Below are 13,313 nucleotides of genomic sequence, written 5' to 3' on the forward strand. Positions count from 1 at the left end.
TATGTCAGATACGGTTTCGTTCTGCTTTTGCGCGACTCGCGAATTATTTTTGCTGTTTTATTTAGTGAAATAACATGTGCTTTATACTTTCCCTTATGTAACAGTATGGTGTGTCTAAGGTCGACAAATACACAGAGAAGAATAGAACAAGACAACTCAGAAATCATATGCATTTATTAGTGCAATAGGCAATTTGTTTAATCAGATATAATTAAATTAAGAGTAGAGAACTGTACATTAGTTGTTGTAATGGCAGTTCATTACAGGAAATGATAATGGGCAAGAAAAAGACACAGATGGCAGGGAAGGCGAGGGTGTCTTCCCGCACCTAGGGCCTTGCACTCGCAAACTCTTCCCTTGGTCCTCAAATGACATCTTGTCTTCTTCAATTTCATTTGGTCTGTAACGCATCTTTTGGCCAACGGGCAACTGGTCAACCGTTTCTACTGTGTCAAAGCATCAGCGTGGTAACGACTCCGGCATTCTCTCATCGGGATCCCGCTTTCGTGGCGGGACCGACGTACGTCACGCTCCCGTGTAAGACCAGTACAGCAAACTCGTCGTTTTCTCACTGGGTTTTGTGCAGCTGGTTTCAAATTTCTCGCGTGTTTGGATTGGTTTACCATCTCTTTTCAATATCAAACTAGTTTACGTGCATGCTGTTTTCTTTAAATTAATTAAACACCATTTACCCAAAAGCTGCGAAAAGAGACAATCTGGTCCATTGTATGCTGTCATTGAGAAAAGCTATGTGCCATCGGAAGGCAAATGGGAAGGGTATTGTCATTGTCCTCTGTAAAAACGTAACTTTTAGACAGAAAAGTAGGTTTTATATTCGAAGTATAGCTCAACATGAACTTTTAACACAGTGATCTGTTTTGATTTCATAGCTCAGCGAAAATAGGAGTAAAATTACGGGTTGCTGAATATACTCCCACACAAAAGAATGAAAAATGCGCGTCGTGTGAAGCCTCGCTCAGTATGAAAGTAAACCTGTTCTCCGGTTTGCAAGGTTTTAATTCTTCTTATCACGATCTAGGTGGCCGTCAAATGTATCATGGATAGTATCTAAATGGGTCATTAAGTTATGTGTGACTTATCTAAGGGGTTTAATGGCAGTATCCGTCTTCAGCTGGCTGGAGAACTGAGTTTTTCTCAGCTGGACAGGTGTCGCTAACCCTTTCACCTTTAGAACACAGCATACCGTGGCAGAAAGTAATATCTTACGCTGCAACTCCATCACATGAGGTTTACATGTGGGTTGTAAGTCAAACAGGTAGGGCTATCATTTTACCACAAGGAAAATAACAATTGTCGTTTTTTGTTTGTTTGCATTGATATATCTGTATTTTATTTATTTGTCAGATTGTCGGTGCTTCGTAAAATGAGCGAATTTTAGATGAATTCGAAACCAGAGAGGCTTGCCTGACCTTTGAATTTCGCTGTGCTTAATCAGATCATCGGATCTAACTAATGTCATTACGGCGTATTTGACTAATCCTTGATTTAACTTACTGTACTCGGGCGCATTAAACTAGAAATTGTTTAGACGCGATTAACATTACATCAAATAAGGTACTCTAGGGTTCTATATGAGAAAACGGTGCCCTGTCAGTTTTAATATCTACCTTTTAAGACACCTTTAATCTTTTTCATTTAATTATTTTACAATGACTGTGACCAAACTACTACAGTATACATACAGTATATGACATGAACAATAGAATGATCCGTTTAAGCATTACGTACTTACAAGTAGAGTATATACAATGTATATTTTCTCCACGGAAGTTAGACATTGAAAATAGGAAAGAGAAAACTTGAATAAATCTGATATCAAGACAAACTTGGCAGATGTCCCTCTATAAAGCTAGATTGTGCGATATTATTGTGCAACGCCGTCTGCCTTGAGCGGTTTTGAAATATTTAATTGTTCTATTGCTTATGTAGTTACGTTGAAATATTAGAAGATCGTATGAGATAGCGGCTCGAATGCTGTTACAGGAGCGTTAAGTCTCAATTTTACAATGCCATTAAGATTTTATCATAAATATAGTTGAATTTATTAGGAGGAAGGCGGTCATGCATGGGCAGTAAGTACATTTTCTATGTACAGATATGGAGGCAAACGGTGTGCGCTAAATGCGACTTTGAAGAATATGTAACCATTAAGGTCAAAAATGAAATAACAAGAGACTTAAGAGTCAACCTAAAATTAAAATAAGGGTTTGCCCAACGGTCTGTTGCTGATGCTGCCACTTTATTCTGCCTATCACCCATATTCATGGCACCATCGTTCCTTTGGCCGTCTTTGATAAATTCATTATCTTAGGCTGTATAGAGACAGTAGGGCTACTGGTCTTTACACACGGCTGAATTTTTATATAACTTTTATACATTTAGGCCATATCTTGATTTAGATTAAGATGTATGTGCCTTTGACTGTTTATCTTTCTATTTCCTATAGTTAAAAAATTCCCGAGAGTTAGTACATGCAGCAGACTGAGCTAGGATTAATAGGATATAGGGATCACCTGATCTCGGGCCTGTGTGTATCTACATAAAAGGTGTTTTCAGATTTTGATACACGTACCCTATCTCACACTGATTACATGCAACTGTATATATAGATTGAAGTTTTCAAGTTCAGTTTTTGTCAACTATTATTTTGAAGTTTTATTCCTTGACTGAACTTTAACCAGCTCATAAACCTGTCGATTATACGCTTCAATGGAGTTAGTTGACAAATCCCTAGAGCCGGATGCTTGTTATTTGAAGCTTGGACCCATGGAACAACATGGGTTCTAGTTCGAAGAAAAAAAACCTTTATTGACAACGAAATACCATATAAAATTTTAATCTCATGTAAGTCTGAATCTTAATTTAATATCAGCTTAAAAGATTAAGTAGCGAGGAAGTAATGTGTTTCAGAAACCGATTTTTAATTCGGTCATAGAGTCGTGTGTTTTCAGTTTTAGTTTCGAGCATACTTTCAAAAAATAGCTCTTTAGTTACAGGGTATGTTTTGTCTTTTGGCTAAATGATCCCGAAAGTGATGCCATGTGTCAACTTAGAACAGACAGTGCAAAAACTACAATGGCACCCAAACGGCACATGAGTGTTTTAACAGATTTGTAAAGGGTTGCGGTGTCCACAAGGAACTGATGCAAAACGTATTGTTCAAAACAACACTTGTAAAAAGCCATCAGGCCGAAGAGTCTCTTTCTTTTCTAACATCTGTTTAAGCTTAAACCGAGCGCTTTACATGAAATGTGAACAAAAACCTAATATTTTTTTCACAATACAATTAAAGTAGAAAGAAAGTAATAGGCGAGGGGAGGAATGCGATCTTTCCCCGTTCTTGTATGCTTTGCACATTCCTTAACAACAACCGTGGAAACATTAATGGGACTCAACAAACAGGTGTGCTCGTCAAATTGACAAACTTGAATTTACCTCCGTTATATCATCGGAAAGCTAAATCACGCTTTTATCTGATGAGGGCTGCTCGAGAGTTCGGGGTTTAGTGGCAGATGACCATTGGACCAAACGATCGTGCGACAGATGACCAGACACGGGATTTATCAGGCGAGGAATGGTGAGATAAAAGCAGTTACATGACCGTGTTGATAAAGCAATATATTTTAAAGTAGAGCTTTCTCAGAGATGTATGGGGACCGACAGAACCACATCATAAGGGATAGGAAAAAATTATCCTGCACATGCTATCTAGTCCCGGTGCTGTGACAAGCGCGTAGAGCACTGCATTGTCGCAAGGTTCTTTGACAGTTCAACCATGTTAACCTAAGTCAATTACACTGTAATGTTATATACTTGTACTTTGCTGGTTTGTCTCTGCGTTCTTTCAAGCTTGATTTAGACGCAATAGAAAATAGTTGCGGTGACTTGTAGCAAATAAATATATGTGCTCGAAATTATAGATTAGATACATTATAATTTGAAAAGCAAAGAAAGAAGGAAAATGAAAAACAGTCAGCAGTCGGTCATGCAAAAGATAAGGGATTGTCGTTTGAGGTTTGGCCAGATGAAAGATAATTGTTCATTTTCTAGGCAAATTCCATTGATTCTTGTGCAAGAATAAGAACGAAAAATAAATAAGTTTGAGGATAGTTGTAAGGTGTGGTGCACACGATGACCACTGTGTGTCTTTTCTGCAGGACTTTTCCATCTCTCAAACAGCAGACGACCGCTACATGAGGCAGGTGCGCACGCGACGACAAAAGCTGCCTTTGTCAACGAAATGACAAAATGACAAATGGTACATCTAAGAATCCTGCGTTTGCCACCAGTAATTGATACCATAATTTAATTCCATCCTTAACTTCAGCTTTCAAAAAAAGATTTGCCATAATCCAAGTTTCATTATTCATTTTATTATTTTTTCTTATTTACAATCCAATTTGTTATATTTTTTTATTATGATTTAATTCAACCCTATCTAGGAGGAAGAGGCTATTTCGATGAAAATTATGCGGGTATCCTTTGTTCTTTATTTATAGACTTAATTTTCTTGTTTTCTGTCCTCCCGCCCTGTATGGCAATTACTTACAAACTGCCATCAGATTTTTCAACAGACGGGCGTGTAAATATTGAGACTGATTTTGATCAACGAGGATTTCAACCGAGGCCCAGTTTATAAAAAACCGTTTCCCTGAAAATCGTTTGCTGTGTGTTGTTTATGTGGCACTGAATGTGGATTTGATGGTTTCTGTGGGATATCATCCAGAAGAATCTAATTTCGGAGAAATGATCGGGTCGAAGTTTGTGATCGATCGGGATTGGAGATGCCCGAGTAAGATTTTGGACCGTAATCGCCCACGAATAAGTTTACAATTGATCAGAGCGATACCAAGTACATTCCAAGCACAGTTCATAACAAGTTTACTAAGACAGTATGAGCGTCCATTATTATATTATTGAATTTCAAATAATCAGTGTGTTTGTAGATTGGGTGACCGTTAAAATGTGATGGACGCAGGGATATAGAACGCTGATCTTTAGAGGGCCTATGCAATTCTTGTTAAACTACACCACATTTACTCGCAAACGTTGACTTGGGATATCACAAAAATGCCCCTATATTTGTAAAGAAAATAGTGGGCTCATCACACTTTAGCTCTGCCGTGACTTGCACTCTTGATGAAACAGAGCAATGAATTCCTCTCGTCTCTGTGGACAGCGCTCCGTTACCGTTCTCCTCCCATAAGACAAGTGCCCTACCACACGAGGATTCACGGACAGATGGTCCTTCAATATTCCCTTATTAGATTTTTGCCACAGCCAGCATCTTATTTCAAAATACATATGCTACGCTGCTTCAGTGAATGATTGGCACAAAAATCTTGTTGATATCTTCAAGATAGCGTTTCCTCCTCTATCTGAAGACGCAATGGTATCCTTTAATGTAAATTCTGTGTAGGAGCGATGTTGGTATTGATAATAATGGGCGAGAAATAACGTTGGTTTTCGATGTGGCTTGTTAGATAAGTATCATTCAGATGACAAGATCTGTAGATGGTAAAAATTGTTTTATGAAAGTAATGAGAAATAGATGATATCAGTCACCCCCATCACACCTCCTTATAGGGTTCGTCTACAACAGTGAAGTATTCATACTGTTTTAAAAGCAATATCTGAATATTTAAATATTCATGTGTTCGTATTTTTCGTATCTACACTCGATGCAATGTTAACATTCCGGAGCACTCGGATGACCGCCCTGATTTATAGCCTTGATACAGGACCCGTAATGGCAGGTATGAAATGATAAAAGGTGACGAGGTGAACGAGACAGAGTTGGAAGATAATGAAAATACAGGTGCTTGTGTGAGTAAATGGGAAGTGTTTGACACCCGCGGTTTACCTTAGTGTGAGTGTTTTACTAGATGCAATCATGCGAGCAGATAGACGGGGAGGCTTTAAGTATGTACCGTGTCATCATTTCCAGTCGCTGTTAACCAGCAAAGCTACTCATACGGTTGATATTCGTACATTGAAGCGATTGTCGCACCTGTGTTGGTTGGGCGTGGATTTGTATTCGATAGGCTTGTCATTGGAGGGTTTGGCAAGTATGCCACAAGTCAGGCGTTAACCTTTAAAAAAATCACAGACGAAACGTAAACATTGCTTTTGAAATAAAATGAAGTCATGCAGAATTATCCAGAATTTCTTTTTCAACAGCCTCTTTATTATAAAATGTCGAAACAGTAACAACCGATGGTAAGAATTTTCTAATGATAAAATTGCATCCGTGCCATAGGCTAGCGTCAAGATAACAAACGGATGGCATCTAGAAACTTAAGACATAACGTGTTGAAGAATATAGCCCCGAGGATAGATCTAAATTGTAAAAAAACCGCATCCGACATCCAGAACAACACCAATATAAGGTAACCTGACGCATTTTGACATTTCCGCATGTAAATCGGAGACAAAGTGCACACAGTGAGGAGGATAGCCCGCCATTGTCATTGAAACAGACGACCTTTGCGCGGGTCGTCAAGCATAGCGCGGGGTGATCGATGGTGGAGAGGTTCAGGTTGCAAACACCGTCATTTCCACTACTTGCTACATTAAATAATGTCCATGATGCCTCATCGGATTCCCGTAAACCCGACCGCACTTTTTAAGACGAACAATCGCAACAATGTCTTCCTCCGCCCGTGAAGTTGTTGAATAGTTAGGAGATATGGAAAAATAACATTTTAGTTTACATTAGCTGGCTTCATCAGTCACCTAGATCGGGGGATAGGATACCCTGGAGATCAATTTTATAATAGGATGTAGCTGTAGACATACTGATATACTTTGCGGAATGAAAATGGTGCATTAAATACACAATGTTTGCCTAAGTGCATTTTATATTGGTAGATTGTATACTGTTGAACACTGATAATATCCCTTTACAGCGCAAAAACAGCAAACAACGTCAATATTATTACTCAGCAGTTTCTTTTTTCCCCAGTAGATAACACTGGAAGCACGTTAGATTAACTAAACTTGGTATGCGAAAGTACTCGGTTTGAATCCAACATTGAGATTCTTAGTGAGTATTGCTGTCTGCCTGGCCATCATCTTAGTATTGACCGATGGTCAGTTTGATCGGTGCTTGGTGCGGCTGGTCACTGTAGTATTCATGACCGCGGTCCTAATGCACGTTACGTGTCGTTCTTTGCCCTGCAATATCTGTGGTGTATAGATATGGTAACTGCAGCTGGTATTAAAGTGGGGGGTTCTTTATTGATGGTGAAAATGGTGAAGTAAATGCTATTATCATGTTTCAAAACTGGCAGCGCATTGAGTTGGTCAACGTTTAATCCGGTTTGATCCAATTCGAATGACATGTGGGTGTACACCGTGATGGAATAAAACCAACAACTTCACCTGCGTCTCTAATGACAAACCGCATCAACTGTCCGGCTATGGCTGATATAAAGAGAAGGGAAGTTAGGCGAAGCATGAGAGGACGATAAAAGTCACTTTGTTCCGCATAAAATGCCAAATGGCATTCTGCATAGTGTCAGTGGGGCTGAAGGGATGAAATTAATTTCATTGCTTGTTGATTTCGTGTCGTCCGTCTCTCTCTCTCTCCATCCTTCCTTCCCTCCCTCCCTCACTTTCCCTCTCTCAGGTACTGTAATACTCTGCCAAGGCGTCAATACACCCAGATGTCCAGTACCAGTAGCCAACAGTTATGTTTGGCCAGTAGCTAATAAGCCTTGCGGGCCTCTGTCACATATCCCATATTTCAACAGTAATGTTACCCATCCTCTTTTGTCACCATGCAGGTGCGCGCATTAGGTACAATGCTTGGTAGTTGTACATGTGTTCAATGAATAGATTAATCAACATTGGTCCTGATTTAGGGACACAAATATAAAGAAACTAATGATATTGATTATAAACGTCAATGTAGCAGAGATGTCATCTTTATAAACAACCAAGACTTGTATTTTATTCACATATTTTAATGCAATTATCAAGCACGGTGTAACGTTGTTGTAGGCCCACATATATTTCGAATTTTTGCGTATCAGTAGGTGCTTGTTAACCTACGCTTGTATAACTCTTTGCCTTGAGCTAAAAGAGATGTTAAAATTTTCATTAAAAAACCGTAGGTGTTGTCACTCTGTAAGAACGGCAAGGCTGACAGGGAGGGATGAGGATACGTAAGACCAATGAGGATTTTCTGAAATAAAGCTCACGCTTTTGGAAAATATCTTCATCGTCTGTAAATGGTTCTGGCGACAAAGATATGCCTTCCTGTAGACTAAAAGATCCATATTTACATCGTACATCATAGAAAATAACCCTCTAATATTCAATGGGTTGGAACTAACGACCTCCGACTTTTCTTCTTAAAGGCCACAGCTGGCTTGAAAAATAGAATGTCTTTTTCAGAAGTGTTTATTGGATTGTTAATAAGGCCATAAACAAGCTCGAGTTCCATTGAGCTTGTCAAGTATAGCGAGTTGAAAATCTCGTTGTTAGAGGGCGAGGTAATATGGACTTGGGCCAAATGATGACACCAATCATTGTCTGGAAATAGCAAACAGTGGGTTATTTCGGTTGAAGTTATAAGCTTAAGAACTGCAAAATAATGACGGATTTCCTTTGACAGTTTGAGCCTACGAGTCCTCGTGAAACTTTAAAGAGACTCGAGAGGTAATGAGACACTTTTTGTAACATCTGGATGACCTCGTGTAGGTGAAATGATTCACCCACGTGAAAGGCTATGGCGGGTGATCGGGATTTACCCCCTTGTTGTCCCTCTTGCTCGGGACTGTTCTCCGTTCAACAGGCTAGAATGTCTTTTAAATGTCTTTATGATTATTACTATAGGCTTTCTATGTGACAACTTGGATGTCCCTAGGCAATTGTTTGTATTGAACGGCACAACAAACACCAAGCAGTGTCATTTCCTCATTTTCTTGTATTTGACCCCAGGGGCACTGGTTGTATTACGTTAACAGTGTAATCAAAGAAGGTTATTTTCCCCAAAATTAGTCACAGGTGAACATAGTATGTTTAGAATGCAAGGAAGCGAAAATCTCGGCACACGGTTGGTATAAATTTACAGATTTGGATATCAACATCCTTATCCTAGCAGAGAAACTTGCATGATAATGACCATTAAGGGATGAACTTAAATTCCAAAGAATGTACAAAATCTCCTTGTGTGACCTTAGCTCGGCGTGTGTGACTGTTTCAGGTGACAGTCAAGACATGTTCGCTGTGCGATATTTGCCGCCGCCTTTCTCGTCAATCTGAGGCCCTCATTACGCAACATTTTGACAGATAATCTTTAAAATGAATCACCAATACTGTGGCTAATGCAGTTACTGCTTTAGACTCTCTGAAGTTAACCAGCATTGACTGTTCGGTTTCTCTGTAATAACATTGTGATATGGCTAATATACCATGCTGGGAATTGGCCGCCATCACGCTTTTTTCATTCCTCGATGAGTTTTTCCAGAGTTCTGAAAATTACTGTTGCCGGGAATTAACAGGCCAAAGTACTGACTTCAAGCTCCCTGAGTCATCTACCCGTAAGCTTATTTCTGAATTTAATGCAAACGACAATTCGTGCATATTTGATAGTATGCGCACTGACAAATTGAATTGTTTATGTTAGGGCAATCAGACATAAAGTAGATTTGCTATAGGAAAGGGAAAAGCTGCTGTTGATTACCGTGCAAATTGCCGCAGAGAATTAACGAGCACATTTCTTGAATCGGAAGAAATGGTTCCCAGGCTTTATTTGCCAGAAGTCCAAAATGACCAAAAATGAATATGCAGAGATTTAGCCAAATTCAATTGCAGAGTCATTCTGTTTTTATTAAATACTTTCTGGTGTTTTCATATCCTTTTGTTAATACCACTTTGGCATTGGCGTTTGAACACGGTTCGAGCAAAGTGTCCATTGTTACAATTTGGAAACTGTGAGAGCGAAGATGTCTACAGCCGAGAGGATGAGATTCTCGCATGATCACGAGTGCTTAGGTATTCAACCAGATCATGATCAATCATCTGAAGAAAAAATACCCTTTTGTCATCTTGAAAGACGAGTCGTGTGTCGACTTGATTGATGTTCCAGCAGAACATGAGTAGTCGCATCCCTTTATTCAAAGTGCTTGAGAAAAGTGAGTCTCCTTGATGGTTTTAATAATAAGGTGACCACCATCTTTCTAGAAAGTAAGGTGCAATTTGTATAGAGAGCTGATAGTTTCATAGTAAAGGTCTAAATGTCAAATGATTGGATGGAGACGTTTGTTTCTCTTGCTATTTAATCAACCAATCAGCACGTTACTGGTCCATTTTATGAAAATTCTATAAATGCATTGAAAACACGGTAGTTTGTTTATGAAGATTCCGAGCAACGATCTTATTTGCAAGATACCTTATGAAAACAGAACTTATATCATGTTTTTTAACAGTTTTGCGTTTTCAATAAGTTTGTGTTGGGTGTACATTAATATATAACTAAAATAACACACCAGACACATTTTCATGACTACCATTTTGTAGCTTTGTGACATTTTTAGTGCTGTGACCTTCCGCCAATAGTGGCAATATAATAAAAACAGGTATTTGGTGTTCATTCATTGTCTTCGATTAGATTTCCTACACGTAACGTTCTGCTTGAAGAAAGGGTTTTGGCTCCATGAACCCTGTCCTCACTTTGGAGCCAACGGCAAATCGCCACTGGCAAACCTAGTTTCAGGAATATTTTGGGGAACATTTAGATTTTTATTCCGTCAAGAGTAGGCAACCGACCTTCGTGTATCTTCCATTCAGATGTAATACAAACGAAAAAGTACAATAGCAGTTAAACCACAACGTTATTTTCTGTGCAAATAAAACATGTTCAATTACGGTAATTTCACAAGAGCCCCTGACGCGAGGGACACTTTATCTGCACGCGACACTATGGACGTAATTGGGTTCCCACTAGATAGTGGAAGTCTAGGCGATTAGATGATTAATAGTGCTGCCGTCCAAGTGCCGTTGTAACAATAGAAAGTTATGGATATAACAGATGTAGAAATAGATCGAAGTGAATATGCGTGTCGCAGGATTTGATTGTTTGTTTTGCACTATGTCCATTTATCACGGCATATTTTGTAAACATTGACATCTTTATTGGATGGAAGCAACTGAAGCGGATTTGCAACAAAGATTTCCTTTCAATTTTACAATAATCTTTGTTGGTACGAGAGTTCTGATTGTCTTATGTGTTCAATATTCAATGGCGATGACACGCAATTTCCCATGACCTTTGGGTCTTGCAATTTCCATTCGCCCTATATTCCCTCTCCTAAGTTAAGCGTGCCAGAAATAATGACATTGAGTGGCCAGATACAATGCTCAAACTCCAAGTTAATTTATTGAGATGTGTTGCCGTTGAAATCTCTAATGATTATGACTAGACCATCTATCTCTTCATCTATCTATAATTGAGGGCTTCAAGATGAGTCACGACCGACAGAGTTCTGATAACATTGGTAGATTAGTTTATTGCTGTTTTTGTTGTTGTATAGACAGTAAGTGCTTTAAAGCCACTCCAGTCCGACACGGTATTTAAAAAGGACGATCACAAGATCGATGTTGTAATATAAAAAGAAAGTCAATTGAGCTTGTGAAATGCAGCGGCTTAAATGCCTATAAGGGAATCTGGGAGTTTGGTGATAAAACTTCAAAACCAAACGTTTGCCTTTGAAACACGTGGACCTTGGGGCGTGTTGACTAGCTGTAGGCTTGGTAAGTTATCATGCTCTGGTTGCTTGTTAATTTTTTTACCGTAAACCTGCTCGGTAATTGAAACTTTTATCATGTGATAATGTTTGCTGATCTAGGGCCAATTTTATTACATTAACGGAGAAATGAATTTACCATTGCACCGTTCTGTCGTCTCTCCCTCCTTGCCTGGTGTATGTTCAAACATATAATTCAATGGCGTACCATTAAATCAAACCGTACACATAATTATTCTTATGGCCAACCTGTGAGAAGACATAAAAAGCTATTTTGATGTCACTTTTACGAGTGTCTACATGCTTAAGCTGGAGTCCCGAAGGCAATCTTTACCGCTATGTTTACGTGTTCCCAGCCTAAATGAGGGATGTTCACATTGTCAGATGAATATTATGTGCTGTTTTAGTGCTGTGTTTTAGCCAACCCTGATACAGGCTGTATAGATATCAATAAAAAAACAAGGTAATTCATGTGGCGCTACGGGAAGCCAACCCTCAGCAGAGAACGAAAGAAACATAATTGCTCAGCTACCTATCCAAGAAATTAGCTATCGGATCATAGTTTTAAGTGTTTGTATACTGCAATACATTCACACGCACGTGTTATAACTCAGTGTTTGTAAACTCCCGTAAGGGACTCGATTATACATTGGCACTACCTTGTTATCTCCATAAAATGGCGTCTGGCAAGATATGAGTGTCATCCGAACGTCCAAAGAGCGTAAGTTTGCCCCATGCAAACAAAAACGTCGACTATGCTTAGGAGTAACACAAATAAAGACGAGTTCTCGAAGTGTAAAGTCATCTAATAACAGACCCCAATTAAGCAATAGATATACTCAGCATCGCGCTTGAATGAGGTTGTTTCGCACGAAGTCAACATAAACCTTAATCCATTGCAAATATTACAGACACTCGCCCCTTCAACATGGTGATTGCTGTATCAAAGAAGGGTTTGTCGTCCCAGTGGAAAATTAACGTCGGCAAATATGGACATACCATATAGTAGCTGCTATGTAAATTTGAACAAGCGTTTTGAACACAATTAGAATCATTTCAGAATCTTTTTGTGGCTTAAAGCTATGTCTTTTCAGGAAATAATGAAGAAATTCCATAAGAACAAGGATCATAAAAAACGATTTACATGTAACGTCTTCCGATAACAGCAGATTTTCGCGCAACTTTTACGATAGATTAAAGAATAATTACAAAAGTTTGTGTTGACTGTGTTCCGAAGAGACCACGTTTTTCGTGTACGTTGAGAGTTCAGTGATTTGAATACCTCACCCTGCGTGGCCCTTTGATCCTGAACATAAAATCTGATATGAAGTATGTGTGGGGACATCTATATATAATGAAACTTACATTAACGCAGGTTTTGAGACCAACGGGTTATTAACCCCCTGCAAATTAACGAACGACCAATTACATACCTCGTAAATAGCCCGTTTCCTAGGAAACACGTCGTAATGGACGATTTTGGAGAGTCCGGAGACAGTTAGCAATGTGTGTACAGCGTGTGCAACGCCATAATTTTAC

The 13,313-nt window shown here is 39.0% G+C and overlaps 1 protein-coding gene across 8 annotated transcripts in view; it reads left to right on the forward strand.

The window, feature by feature from the left end:
• Positions 1-13,313, forward strand: part of LOC106176579 (uncharacterized) — a 32,001-nt gene that overhangs the window by 13,960 nt on the left and 4,728 nt on the right. Inside the window, exon 1 of one of the 8 annotated variants that reach the window (XM_013559046.2) lies at positions 1,099-1,276. The exons of 6 other annotated variants lie outside the window; for them this stretch is intronic. The gene's annotated coding sequence lies outside the window, so the exon portion shown is untranslated. Of the gene's footprint in view, positions 1-1,098; positions 1,277-11,547; positions 11,782-13,313 lie in introns of those variants that run through there. One more of the 8 variants, XM_013559048.2, reaches the window with a different exon arrangement.

Source organism: Lingula anatina, chromosome 1 (assembly GCF_051362555.1).
Source record: "Lingula anatina isolate TDL-2025a chromosome 1, LinAna3.0, whole genome shotgun sequence".
NCBI classification, from domain to species: domain Eukaryota; kingdom Metazoa; phylum Brachiopoda; class Lingulata; order Lingulida; family Lingulidae; genus Lingula; species Lingula anatina.